The 13,854-nt window shown below is 48.0% G+C and overlaps 1 protein-coding gene across 13 annotated transcripts in view; it reads left to right on the top strand.

The window, feature by feature from the left end:
- Window positions 1-5,162: 5,162 nt before the first annotated feature.
- SFT2D3 (SFT2 domain containing 3) overlaps window positions 5,163-13,854 on the top strand; it is a 37,646-nt gene continuing 28,954 nt past the window's right edge. For 2 of the 13 annotated variants that reach the window (XM_033959565.1, XM_033959569.1), the window contains exons 1-2: window positions 5,612-5,796; window positions 10,640-10,686. The gene's annotated coding sequence lies outside the window, so the exon portion shown is untranslated. The other 11 variants (XM_033959570.1, XM_033959571.1, XM_033959574.1 and 8 more) reach the window with 11 other exon arrangements.

A 13,854-nucleotide genomic window follows, 5' to 3' on the forward strand; every position in this document is an offset into this window, starting at 1 on the left:
TGGGTTTTACAAGAGGGTGCTGAAAAGTTCTCAGCCCAAACAAGAAAAGAATGACGTGGATATGGTTCAATTAGTGATCTGAAACAAAGTCAAAACAGAATTTTCTTTCTACAAATTGACTTCTAATGAAATAACTCTTTTTTCTTCAGCTACAGTGGCAAAATAACTCTCAAAATTTAGGAAGTTGGTTGATCGGGCTGAACTTTTCAGCATCCCTTCGTATCATGCACAGGTTGGTGCTATTGTCTCCACTAAAAAGGCAGCCAGGGCAGTAAAAAGTCTCAGTAGCTGCCTAACACAGGTGTGGGTGGAATCTGGGTGTAATATGGGCAGCTGGCCAGTTGTGACAGCTAGTACACAGGCCAGTTCCACATACTAGCTCTCACAACTGCTGATAGCACAGCTGAACTGACCGTCACCTCAAGAGGAGGCAGTAAATGCAGCTGCATTAAAGGCAGTTTGGTAGCACTGCTGCCAACAGATGAAGTACTGTAGTGATGCACCTCCATGGCCTTCTAAAGCCAGCATCAATATCAGCTCTTGAGTCTGATCTGCCCGATGTTAGTTACTCCTCTTGATCCCTCTCCCTGGCAGGTCGGACCCCTTCACATTCTTCTCCTATCTCCCTCTATCCAAACCTCTACCTCTTGATAGTAAAAGCCCCCCCAACAGAATAAGCCTGTCCCCTCCCTTTGATCCCCTTCCCCCACCGAGACCTACCTGAGGGTTGGTAGTGATCAGGTCATCAGTTATGTGTGGCAGTGTTTCCCATTCACTGCTGCCCAGTTAGCACCTGAATCTAAAGTGGCGTCTCTTCCCCTAAGGATCATCGATGGAACTACTGCTAGGGGGCAGATGCACCATCTTGGATTCAATTGCTAAAGTCACGGCAGTGAAAGGGAATTGCTGCCACTCATAATTGCTGACCTGACGACTACAGACACTCAGGTGAGACTTGGGCTGAGGGCTGTGTTATTCTGTTAGGAGAATGGGCTTTGGCTGTCAGGGAAGGGGAGTTGATGTGGCCAGGAAAGTTGGGGAGATCAGATAAGGGTGGAATGTGAAGGAGTCCAACCTGCCAGGTAGGGGGATCAGGAGGGTAGTTAACATTGCACTAGGAGGAAGATTCTCAAATGTTTGCGGTAAAATCCAACAGGCCACTGTCACAGCCGCTACTGTAACTATTTCAAAAAAACGAGTCATTCTTAAAAACCCATGCTTTCAAATGAGGTTCAAGGAGGGTTGCTAAATTTGCATGTGCCGATTGCTGGTGATAGCAATCGGCACATGCGCAGAATAAACCCACAAATAAAAAGACCCCAAATCAAAGATCGGTAGGAAGAATGCCCCCTCCCACTGCCGCTGATGTCAAGCATCCCCCCCCCAGCAGCGGGAGGAATGCCCACTTCCTCCTGCCGCTGCCATTATCCAACCCCCCTCACCCGACACCAGGAGGGATGTCAACTCCCTCCCACCACTGCCATAAAGCAACCCCTCCTTTGGCGTGAGGGATGCCCACTTCCACCGCCAAGTAACCCCCCCGGCAGTGGGAGGAATGCCCACTCCCGCCGCTGTCATGCCCCGACGATCCCCCACCTCCCATTACCTTGTTTACGAAGGCTGACCAGAGGGATGTCTACTCCCTCCAGTCAGCAGGACTGTCTCTTCAAAATGGTAGGCTTTTCCCTCCTCGTTGCATCCTGGGATGTGCTGGGGAGGAGCCCTAAGGCTCTGAAGGGCCCAGAAGACTAAGGCCCCTCCCATTGGAGTGGCCTTAAGCAACCTATGCATATACAGGATCACAAACTAAAAGTCCTAATATACATAAACGAAACCCTAAGATGCCAGACTCTACATGCAGTACAACAACAGAGAAATAGAAATACATTTCTTCCTTGAAAGTGCAAAATATAGACAGCAGATGTAAATTCTGAAAATGGACACATTTCAATCATTAAATTGAAAATAATATCACTTCCTACCTTTGTTGTTTGGTGATTTTATTTTTCTACTCATGTTTTCTCAGTCTGGTTGCACTTCCTTCTGTCTGTGCTCTTAACTCTGTTTCCAAGGCCTTCTTATCCATTTGCCGTTTTCTCTTTTCACTTTCTGCCCTACATCCATCTTTCTCTATCAACCCCCCCCCCCCCCCCGTAAATCAATCAATTGCAACAGTAACTTAATAAAGCTTATATTCATTTAAAAAATCTTCATATGCTCATAGATCAATTAGTTCACAGGGCGCCAAGTGGTAAATAAATTTTACCAGTGGTTCATGTTACTTTCTAATCACAGCATATAGGCTTTAAGTAGCTAACTGGTAAAAAAAACAATCTATTGACATGCCTCATATGTGAAAAGGTGAAAATTCAAACACTTATCTCAGAAGTGGTATTGGGAGATTAACCCCAGCTTTGACAAGAGCAGTGTTTCGCATCTGGCACTTCAGGAAGCCAAGAGGAACATTTTTTTTCTCTCTTTCTCTTTTTTTAGATGCCTGTGAACAAATGCAACTGCTTCAAAATTGTGCTCATATAGCCATACAAAAGTAATAAACAGTTCTTATAAAATCTAAAGGTACTAAACATAGCATTCCGGATAATATCTTAATCCTCTTATCTTTCCAACTCAGACCACTGCAATGAAAGAATGAAAAGACACCCTGTGAAACCGGTGTCAAAACGAGGCTTAAGACACCAGTAGCGGTGATGTCATGGAACAGCTGAGGGAGCTGAAGCAGTAAAAACATTTAAAGGTCCCATTCTCAAAATAACTTAATATCCATGAGAATTTGGTGAAATTAAAAATGAAAGTGAAAAGAATAAAAAGTACAAAGTGAAAAACTTAACACTGGTTCACAAAAATGCACACCAGTCCACCTCTTGGCAGATCTCCCCCCTTGAGGCACCGAAATGGTTTCCAAAACCAGAAATTTAAGGTCTTCTGGATTATGGGAACATTCCTTCCAATGCTGCGCTAAGGGGACCTCTAGGATCCATCCATCCATCTTTGCCATTAACTTTTAACATTCAACTTTCTTCCATTTTTCTGCTTCCTCATCAGATTTATCTACTTTTCCACATCTTTCCTTCTCATATATCCATGCATCCCTCTCTCTGCACTTCCCCATCATCCATGTGTGCCATCTCTTCCCTCTTTCTTCTCCCTTATTCCCATCTATCCATAAACAGCATTTCTTCCATCTCTCTTCCCTTCCCACATCCTTGAGCACCATGTTCTCCCTCTCTCTCCCCTTTCACTCCATCTCTATATACCATCTTCTCCTCTTTCCCCCTCCTATGGTCTTTATCCTCTATGTCCCACAGTCTGGCATCTCTCCTCTCCTTCCTTTCCCTCCTCCCCTCTTTGTGGTTTGGCATCTCTCTGTCTTTCCCTTCTCTTCCCCTAGTCTGAAATCCCTCCCTCCTTTCTTTTCCTGGTCTGACATCTCTCTTTTCTAACCCCCCCATCCAGTAGTCTGACAACTCTCTCCTTACATTTCCCCCCTCCTGTGGTCTGGCATTTTTATCTGCCCCTTCCCTCCACTAGAGGTCTTGCATCTTTCCTTCCCTTTTTTCCCCATTCCTGCAGTCCAACATTTCTCTCATCCTCCCCATGCTATTCCTCCCCTCTTCCCGGGATCCGGTGCTTGCTCACCCAGCGCTGCTGTAAGTGTTTGGGCTGTTGGCAGCGTGACTGAAGTAAACACGCTGCCTTCTGCAACCCGGAAGCTTTCTTTCTGCTACTTCTTTCCGCCTATGCGGGAACAGGAAACAGTAGCAGAGGAGGAGCTTCTGGGTCAGCTTCTGGGTGTTTACTTCTGTCACGCTTCCGAAGGCCTGAAAACTTACAGCAGTACCGGGTGGGGGTGGGGGAGAGAGGACTCCATAGTCTGTTATTGAGATAGACATGGGGGAAGCTACTGCTTGCCTTGGATCAGTAGCATGGAATGTTGCTACTCTGGGTTTTTGCCAGGTACTAGTGACCTGGATTGGCCATCGTGAGGACGGGCTACTGCGCTAGATGGACCATTGGTCTGACCCAGTAAGGCTATTATATTCTCATGTACTCAAGGGTACCTGATTACTATTCATTGTATTGTAAATCACTTTGGGTGAATCTCTTCATGAAAAGGCATAGCTGTTCACCCAAGCCTATCCACCCACTTAACATAAATATATGAACACCCACACCATAGCCAGTTCACCCATGCAGAATCATCTCCCAGAAAACTGTGCCCCTAACCCTAGTTATTTCATTTAGGTCCCCTTTTAAAAAGCTGTGCATTCGAATGCCATGCAGCAAATGTTCTGTCACTCATTCAATTCCTATGGATGTAGAAGCATTTACTGTGTCAGTGATGCATTTTATTTAACACTTACTGTTTTGGCAAAGGGGATGGGACTTGTATATTGCTTTTTCTGTGTGGTTACACAACCAAAGGTAGAGAGGTACTTATTTTGTACTTGGAACAAAGAAATGTTAAGTGACTTGGTCAGAGTCTCAAGGAGCTGCAGAGGGAATCAAGCTCACAACCTCAGAGTGTTGAGGCAGCTGCTCTGGCCACTTCTCCACTCCCACAGTTAAATAACACTGGGTAGCCAGTCCTCGGAGTCTTGGCTATAATCAAGACACCAGCAGTTGTCCTTTGGCAGTGGCGTAATGAGGGTGAGAGTCACCACCCGCTCCCCCCTGCTGTGCGCACCCCCTTCCCCCGTACCTGAAGTTGTTGCTCGCTGCCGTCCACCACGTGCTCCTTGTGACCCGTTGGTTCTCCCTCTGTCACTTCTTATGCGCAGCACCCAGAAGTGACATCAGTGGAAGAACTGACGGGATCTCGAGGAGCGTGGTTGACCACCACAAGCAATAACTTCAACTAGAGGTATGAACGAAGGGAAGAGGGCGTGTGCATGGCGAGTGGAGGAGTGGGGATAGGCAGGGGGAGGTGGAGAGGAGAAAGGATGCTGGTGCCAATATGGCGCCCGGACTGTCCCCCTCGCCCCCACTACATGGACAAAATGCCAGGCTTTGAAAAGCCATCCAGATCCCCGGACATGTCAGGAAATCCTGACATCTAGTAATCCTACTTCCACGTGCAAGAATCTAGCTGCAAGTGAAGATTGTGATACGCATGCCAGTAGATCACATGATCTCTTTAATGTTGGCCCGCACACGTATCAGTGTGCGTCTATCTGCTTCAGCCCGGGAAGACAGCAAGAGCGACTGCGCTGAATTTATGACGAGATAGGAGGCGTTTCTCGGACGTCCTGGAGGACTCTGGGTACGTTGTTGTTCATAGGGAAGCTACTGCATCTTAATCTCACAGCTCTTATTTCCAACTTGTTTTTGAGATCACCCGTGATAAGTCTCGTGGCTTTCTTTCTCTGACATCCCGCTTTCCTATGATGCTAACTTTTTTTTCAATTCGCCCGCGTTCTTCATGGACAGTCACGCAAGTGGGTGACGTCACGGCGAATAAGCCGACCCGGCAGTTCTGCCTTCCTCTGACGCAAATTCCTGGGAGAGAAACAGAAGGTCACCGAAGAAGGAAAGTTGCGACGTTGGTGGTGGGCAGGCTCGGGTATCAGTTTGATGGTGGGAAGGGGTTTTCAGGGAGAGGGGCGGGGAGGAGTGGTCTCGCAAACACTTTGGCCCGAGAACCTGGGGAGCCAGGCTTGATTCCCATTGTAGCCCGCTGTGATTCCCTTCCAAGTCCAGGCAATCCATCCCAAGCCTGGATAACCCCAGGTACAAAACAAGTACCAGTGTATATGTAATACGTAAATTACTTTGATTGTAAGTATAGAAGGGCAATTTAACATATTAAAGTTTCGAAGTTTATTCAGTATTTATCCCGCTCTCTCATCTCCTTTTTCTTTAAAAACAAACAAACAAATCCTGGATGGCAGTATGTTTTTAATACTTGAAGTGAGGCTTGGTTTCTGATCTGTTATTTATGAAGCATGTTCCATCCTATTCATAGGCGTACCTTGCTTAGTTTGGTGGGACGTTGGTGTTGGAAGTAGTAAAGAAGACTAGCGGAACTGAACTTTTCTCTCCCCTACACAAATTAGCTGGAGACGGGGACAGCACAATTTCTCCCAATCGCATTGCTTACAAAGGCTCTTCCTAAACTTTGGTTTGACCTCCAGCATATTTTCTTTAACTTATGTCCAGGCGTTCCGAGGGTTAGGGGGTGGAGCGGACCGCTTGGGGTGCAGCTCTTGGGGGGTGGGGGGAGGGAGGACGTTCGGTCTCTGAGTCCAATTCCTTCCCCTCCCCATGCTGCAGCTCCCCAGCCTACAGACTATGGGCTGCCGACAGCGTCAGTCAGTTGAACATGCTCCCTTCGGGAGCTCGAAAACTTTCCCTCTGCGGGGACAGGAAGCTGAAGCAGAGGGAAAATATCTGTTCAGCAGACGCTGCCGTTGGCCTGAAAACTGCTGGCAAAAACTCTGAGAAAAGAGAGAGGTACCCATTAGAGAATGACACGGGGAGCGATCCCCGCAGCGAACCGCTGCGTGGCTGCGGTTTGGCTGCGGGTTATGGTGACCTCATTAGCAAATCGCCGCAGACGCGGGGACAAATCCTTTCACCGCCCGCAAAAACGGTGAATAGATTTGTCCCCGCAGGCCAATGTCCCCCCTTCTAGGAACCGCTATTTACCTGTGTTTCACCGTGTTCGTGACCGGGTGTTAGATGTCTCCGCCATGTTGTCTGTCTCCTCCAACTTTCGATCCAACTCGCACGTTGCCGCATTTACTCTCGATCCAACTTGCATTTGTCAGATCAACCCTTCCTGCCAATAGAACCCGCCCCCCCCCCCCCCCGACGATCGCCGGCAGGAAGGTGCTCAGCCCTTCATGCCGACAGAACCAGCCCTCCCCAACGATCGCGGCAGGAGGATATCCAACCCCTCCTGCCAGCTCCCCAACAGCCCCCCTATGATCACTGATAGGAGGGTGCCCAACCCCTCCTGCCGGCCCCCCCAACGGCCCCCTATATCGCCAATAGGAGGGTGCCCAACCCCTCCTGCCGGACCCTCCCCCAACAAACCCCGCCATCCCGAAACACCACCCTTAGTCTTACTTTCCAAGTTGGACCGGACAGCTCCTCGCTCGTCTGGCCAGCAGGCCTGCCTCCGTCCAAATGAGGCGGGCCCACCCCTCCCCTCCCCTGCCTAACCCACAGGATCCTAGGGCCTGATTGGCCCAAGCACCTAAGGCCCCTCCTATAGCGGGAGTGGCTTTAGGTGCCTAGACCAATCAGGCCCTAGGATCCTGTGGGTTGGGCAGGGTAGGGGCGGGCCCGCCTCATTTGGACGGAGGCAAGCCTGCTGGCCATACGTGTGAGGAGCCGTCCGGTCCAACTTGGAAAGTAAGACTAAGGGGGTTCCGGGGTGGGAGGGTTCGTTGGGGGGGGGGTCCAGCAGGAGGGGTTGGGTACCCTTCTGCTGCGATTGTCGGGAGGGCCGTTGGGGGGGGGTCTACAGGAATACACAGTCTAGTACCCGAACTCGCAATCTGGGCAACTGCAACTGGGCAACCTGATCCCGAAATCTGAGCAACTGCCTGCTGCCGTCGCGTATGCTGGGACTACTGCCTTCGTGTATCTGCCGGATACACGAAGGCAGGAAACCTGAAGTCATGATGCCACTGTACAGAGCCATGGTGAGACCATATCTGGAATACTGTGTTCAATTCTGGAGGCCACATTACCGTAAGGATGTGCTCAGAGTTGAATCGGTTCAGCGGATGGCCACCAGGATGGTCTCGGGGCTAAAGGGTCTCCCGTACGAAGAAAGACTGAGCAAATTGCAGCTCTACACTCTCGAGGAGCGTAGGGAGAGGGGAGACATGATTGAGACATTTAAGTACATCACGGGACGGGTAGAGGTGGAAGATGATATCTTTCTTCTCAGGGGACCCTCGACCACAAGAGGACATCCGCTCAAGCTCAGGGGAGGGAAGTTTCGTGGAGACACCAGGAAATACTTCTTCACGGAGAGAGTGATTGAGCATTGGAACGAGCTCCCAGTGCAGGTGGTCGAGGCACGCAGCATCTCAGACTTCAAGAACAAATGGGATACCTATGTGGGATCCCTACGAGGTCATGCCAAGGGATAGGGTCACTAGGACTGAATGAGCGGGTCAGTAGAGTGACAGTATAATTACAAGGGATAGGGTCACTAGGACTGAATGAGCGGGTCAGTAGAGTGACAGTATAATTACAATTATTCTTTAGGGGGTCAGTAGATTTAAGAGGGTGGGTAAATAGTGTGGGCAGACTTGATGGGCTATGGCCCTTATCTGCCGTCATCTTTCTATGTTTCTATGTTTCTATGATATGCGAAGGCAGAAGTCCCGGCATACGCGACGGCAGCAGGCAGTTGCAAATCAGCTGACGCTGGCGCAATCTTGCACACTGGGAAAGAAGAGAATCTCCGGCGTCAGCTGACTAGCAACCCCCCATCATATGGGACACCTGCCTTCGCATATCTGCCGGATACACGAAGACAGGAGTCCCAGCAAAAGATGCAGCTGCAGGAAGTTGCTAGTCAGCTGACGCTGATGCCGGAGCTTCTCTTCCTGCCCAGTGTACACCAGGTACTGCTGGACAAGGGGAGGAGGGGAAGAAGGAAGGGAGAAAGGATACTGTTGGACAGGAGGGAAGGGGTACTGCTGGACAATGGGAACAGGGAAGGGAGAAGGGGTACTGCTGGACAAGGGGGAAGTAAAAGGAAGGGAGAAGAGGTACTGCTGAACCTGGCAGAAAAGGAGGGAAAGGAAAGGTGCTACACACTGGAGGGGAAGGTGAGATGGTGCATGGGGAGAGAGCATGTTGGGTTGTGGGGTGCGAAGGAGGGATACCACTGAGGGAAGAGGCAAGGACAGAGAGAGAAAGTGTGCAGGAGGCAGAAAGTGTTGGACTCATGGAGAGGGCAAGATGGATGGGGAGGACAGAAAGGAGGGAAGGAGAAATGTTACACTGGGGAAGGGGGAGAGCGCAGAGAGTGAAAAGTTGGACTCATGGAGGGAGAGAGAGAGATGCTTGGTTGAGGGAAGGAGGATCAGAGGAGAAGCATACAGGAGGGGTTGGGTGCCCTCCTGTCGTGATCGCTGGGGGGAGGGGAGACTTGCAGCCGTAGCCGTGGTCACTATGCTAATCACGGCAGGGAGATCTTTGCTGCGATTAGGTACAGCGGCCGCGTCTACTTACCATGTAGGCTAACATTGTAAGCATTAAAAGTACATGTCGTGTTTGTTTTTGTATAGTTATTAACTAATATTTAATTAAGTTTTAAAGAATGTTTCCTTTATACGTAGATAAAGAAAAATATATAAAATCGTACCCGTTTGAGGCTTTTATGTATGCAGCGGTGACGGTGACGGGGCGGTGAATGGGGTTGCAGTGGCGGTGACGGGGCGGTGAATGGGGTGGCAGTGGCGGTGACGGGGCGGTGAAGGGAATGGCGGTGACGGGGCGGTGCAGAGGATGGTGAGACGGGGACGGGGCGGTGACGGGGACCAATTTTTTCACCGTGTCATTCTCTAGTACCCATCCTATAGGGCAGGGAGGGGACAATCTTACACTTTGAACCAGAGAATCTTCCTCAGATAATTAATTACATTCAGCAGGTGATGTGTGTTTGGGTTGTTTTGGGGTTTTGTTTTGTTTGTTGTTTTTGGTTTTTTTTTTTTTTTTTGGGGGGGGGGGCACTTTCTTGACTTCACAGATAGAGCCTCTGAAAATTTCATTTTTGGCAGACACTCTGCCAGCTCCTGCTTCTTGTGACTCTGAGGAAATCATTTAACAGTCTGGGAGATAGACTTTCATTTCAGTTTTAATGTATTCTTTTTTCCCCAGTTACCTTGTCTACAAGGCTAATGATTTATTTTTCTTTAATTACAGCCCAATACTTAAAATTATCACTAATTAGCTCAGATAAAAACGTGAACTGAGACTCAAAAGAGATATCGGTATACTAAAATATATATATATATATATTTTAATATAGAGAGGAGGGGGTATGTTAAAAATGGTCAGTCTTGGTGTCGCATATACTAGGTACTCTACTGCTTCTGTCCCCAGAATGTTTCCCCGTCCATATTTCTTTCCTAAAGTATTGTGGTTGTCCTATTAGTCCAGTTGAATACATAGACACAAAGATTAATAAATGAAGACCATACCAGTGACAAAAAGAAATAAAGACAATGCTTTTTAATTGGACTGATTTAATATGTTTGGCTAACTTTCAGGAACTAACATATTCTGGAGCTAAAGTTCTTTCTCAGGTCAGAACAGAAAATGACTAGTCTAGGAGACATAAAAATATTCACTGATATTCTGAGGGGAAGGGAGGAGAGGGTCTTGCTACAAAGAGCACCAAATAACACTTTCATGGGGAAGTGCTTATCAGGAACAGAGTATGGCATCAGTGACCTTATGATCATGATATTAAAAATGAATTTTAAAACAATTCTGTAGTAAAATGAGCAGATACTTTGAAACTAACAAGAAAAGCGTTAACAAAATCTGGGTATCCTAACACATCAATCATAAAATTCTGCCTGTCACTCATCCCCCACTTCCCTTGTAAGGTTTGTATAATCTATTTTTATTTTTCTATTTATTTTAGGTATTTATATACCACCTATCAAGATTATCTAAGCGGTTTACAATCAGGTACTCAAATATTTTCCCTAGCTCTCCTGGCAGGCTCACAATCTAATATACCTTGGGTAATGGAGGATTGAGTGACTTGCCCAGGGTCAAAAGGGGCAACATGGGATTTGAACCCACCACCCCAGGGTGCTGATGCTATAGCTTTAACAACTAGGCCACTCCTTCATTTATATGCTCTAGTATTGCCTTTTCTAGAGCAATAGGTGTGTTATTCTGGACAGATATGTAATATCAGTGCTCATGAGCAATGCAGAAGGCAGCTTTTGAATCCTTCTTCCTTCACTAGAGGGCTCTGCTGCCCCCTTCAGTTTTTCCCTTTACAAGCAAGCTGGAAGGAATCTTTCTTGATCTGCTCTGTTTTTCTTTATATTTTTTCAGTGTTTTTCTTGGTTTTATGACAGATTTAATGCTCAGAGCTCCCCTAGTCGAGAGTCCAGCTCTGCATGCATGGAGGAGAAGCAAACTCAGTTCTGCAGCTGACAGGCCAATCCCTCTGAGGAGCCTGTTGGCAAGCTTGCAGAAACCATTTGGAGCTCAGGGTCCATTCCCCTTATAGCATTGTTCACCTACAACATCCCAGGAGCTTCAGCGCAAGCTGTCAGGGGCTCAGTGGGGTTCCGCAGGGTGCCATCTGCGTATTGCCTCCACCATTTTGTGTCTATGGGATTCAAGACTCAGGCAGATACCTGTCTTGACTGGCAGCCCAAAAATTTCAGCGTTGGCGTAACAGTTTCATTGAGGCAGTGATGTCTGCTTCAAGATTCAACTACCTTTGGAGCTGAGGCAGGCTGCAGCACATTCCCAGCACAGGTCACAGTGAGTAAAGCTGTTATAGTCAATGAGAAAAATCAGGAAGGGTGGGGTTAAAACATATTTTTCTAGATTTCTTTCCCTTCCCTTTAGTTTCTCCACCTCTAAAGTCGCTGTTTTTTTGGTTTTTCTATAAAGTATTTTGGAGCTGTTTTATTGCATCAAAACGCTGTTGCGGCTGCCATCTTGGATTTCCCAGTTTGTTTTTTCAAATCACCTTATTTTGCCTCAAAACTAACAGGGATGGAGTCCTCAGACTCCTTTACCCCTAATTTACGTCAGGTTTGCACTTGATGGGTGCCTGAAAAGCACCCTTGCACCACATGTCACACAGCACATGAAGGGGGAGGGAGCAGTCTGCTTAGCCTTCCCTTTAGGACTGAAAAACAGTTGGGGAGTCTTGGTTGGGAGTAAATCCTTTCCAGAGCTCCAGAATGGCAGTCATTCTAAATGCAGGGGGCACGGAGGCCATGTGCCCAAGATATGCAAACTGGAGTCATCTAAAGGAGACTCCACACTAATATGGCATTTTGTCCAGAATTTGTCAATCTAATGTGGAGAACCTTTCTGGATAGCCGAAATCCTCAAGGGATGTCTGGCAGCCCACAAGATGCATGATGAGGCTGGGGCTCCCAGGTGCATCTGCCTCAGTATTGGAGGCTGGCCTGGATCTGGTAGGCCTTTCTGAGGGGAACTCTGAGGATGATGGGTCTATTTCTATGCCTTTCGTGTCAGAGCGAGCCCTCCCTTTCGGGAGCTGCAGGGTCTTATGCAGGTGCATCTGTGCTAGATATTTAGTTACCCTTTATCAAGGGGATGACCCTACGGTTCACTGGCTGTTCAGACCCTCAGCTCTGTTAGAGCTTATCGCCGAATCTCTGCTAGAGTTAACCTTGAACTTCCATAGGTCCCCTCTGCTTCATGCTTTATGAGTGAAGTGGGAACCCAGTCTTATTTGCTTCCCTGGCAGCCTGATAATCGATGCTCCTAAAGGGTCTTTTAAGGTATTCAACACTATAGCTCGGCTGTATTCGATGGCACAAGAGTGTCAGCAGCTGTTCGTTCAGCCCAAGGTAGATTCCTTGGTAGCGCAGGTAACCAAGCGGATGTCCCTACTAAGTGAAGGAGGCATGGTATTAAACGATATACAAGGATTGCAGAGTGGAGGTGATTCTTTAAAGACCACATTCTAAGTGCTATCCTTGGTAATCAAAGCAGCTGCTGCAGCTTCCGTTGTGACACGCGCCTGTCATACCAGGTTGTGGGTTCTTGAGATGGTGCAGGGTGAGCCTTTATCTCAGCTCCTATTAGCTGGAGTGGATTATGTAGCCAATGATCTATCTGATATCAGAGTCATGAGCGAGGTGACAGCAGACCATAAACCTCGGGAGGCCCTGGGTGGTCTAATTTTCATGGCTCTCAAGTGCTTTCAGGAGGAGACTTCTCTCAGAGATCCTTCAAGGGATCCAGACAGAGATTCTTAGATCCCAGGTGAAACTAGGCCTCCAGTTCTTGTCCTGCTACAACCTCTAAGAAAACACAGTGATTCCAGGTCCAGAACAGTTCCCATGAAGATAGGGGGACCGGTCTCGGATTATGCGGAGGTCTGAGCACAGATCTCGTCAGACTGTTGGATACTTGAGATTATTTAGAGTGGTTACAAGCTTGAATTTGCCCAGCCCTTGACAGATTGGTTTATAGACTCCCCAGCAGGGCAACCAGAGAAAACATGCAAGGTTGTGGCTACAGTTCAAAGGCTATTAGATATTCAGGTCATAGAGTCTGTGCCACCTGAAGATTCGTGTTCAGGCAGATACTCCATATACTTAATCGTGCCCAAGAAAGATGCAGATATTTAGAGACCTATTCTGGAACTTATGCACATTAATGCAGCACTGAAAATTCCACACTTTGCATGGAGACAGTTCACTCAGTCATAACAGCAGTAGCACCAGGGGAATTTCTGGCCTCGGTGGATTTGACAGAAGCCTACCTGCATATTTTCATATTTCTGAATCACAGAAAGTTTCTGGAATTCATGTCATGGAAATCCATTACCAGTTCTCAGACCTCCCTTTGGGCTGGCAACAGCACCTTGCACATTCACCAAGGGGGAGGGTGGTGGTAGCTGCCCATCTGCACTGGATGACTGGCTAATCAGAGCTCTGTTGTTCCCAGAAGGAGAACAAGCGGTGGCTCATGTGGTCCGGGGTCCTGCAGAGCCTGGGTTGCATAGTGAATTTCTGAGAGAGTCAGCTGGTTCCGTTCCAATCCCTAGAATACCTGGGAGTTGTCTGCAACATGGCAGAAGGTCGTGGCTTTCTTCCAGAAGCATGCAGACAGAAAATCTTTGCACTT

This window comes from Geotrypetes seraphini, chromosome 9 (genome assembly GCF_902459505.1).
Source record: "Geotrypetes seraphini chromosome 9, aGeoSer1.1, whole genome shotgun sequence".
Taxonomy (NCBI): domain Eukaryota; kingdom Metazoa; phylum Chordata; class Amphibia; order Gymnophiona; family Dermophiidae; genus Geotrypetes; species Geotrypetes seraphini.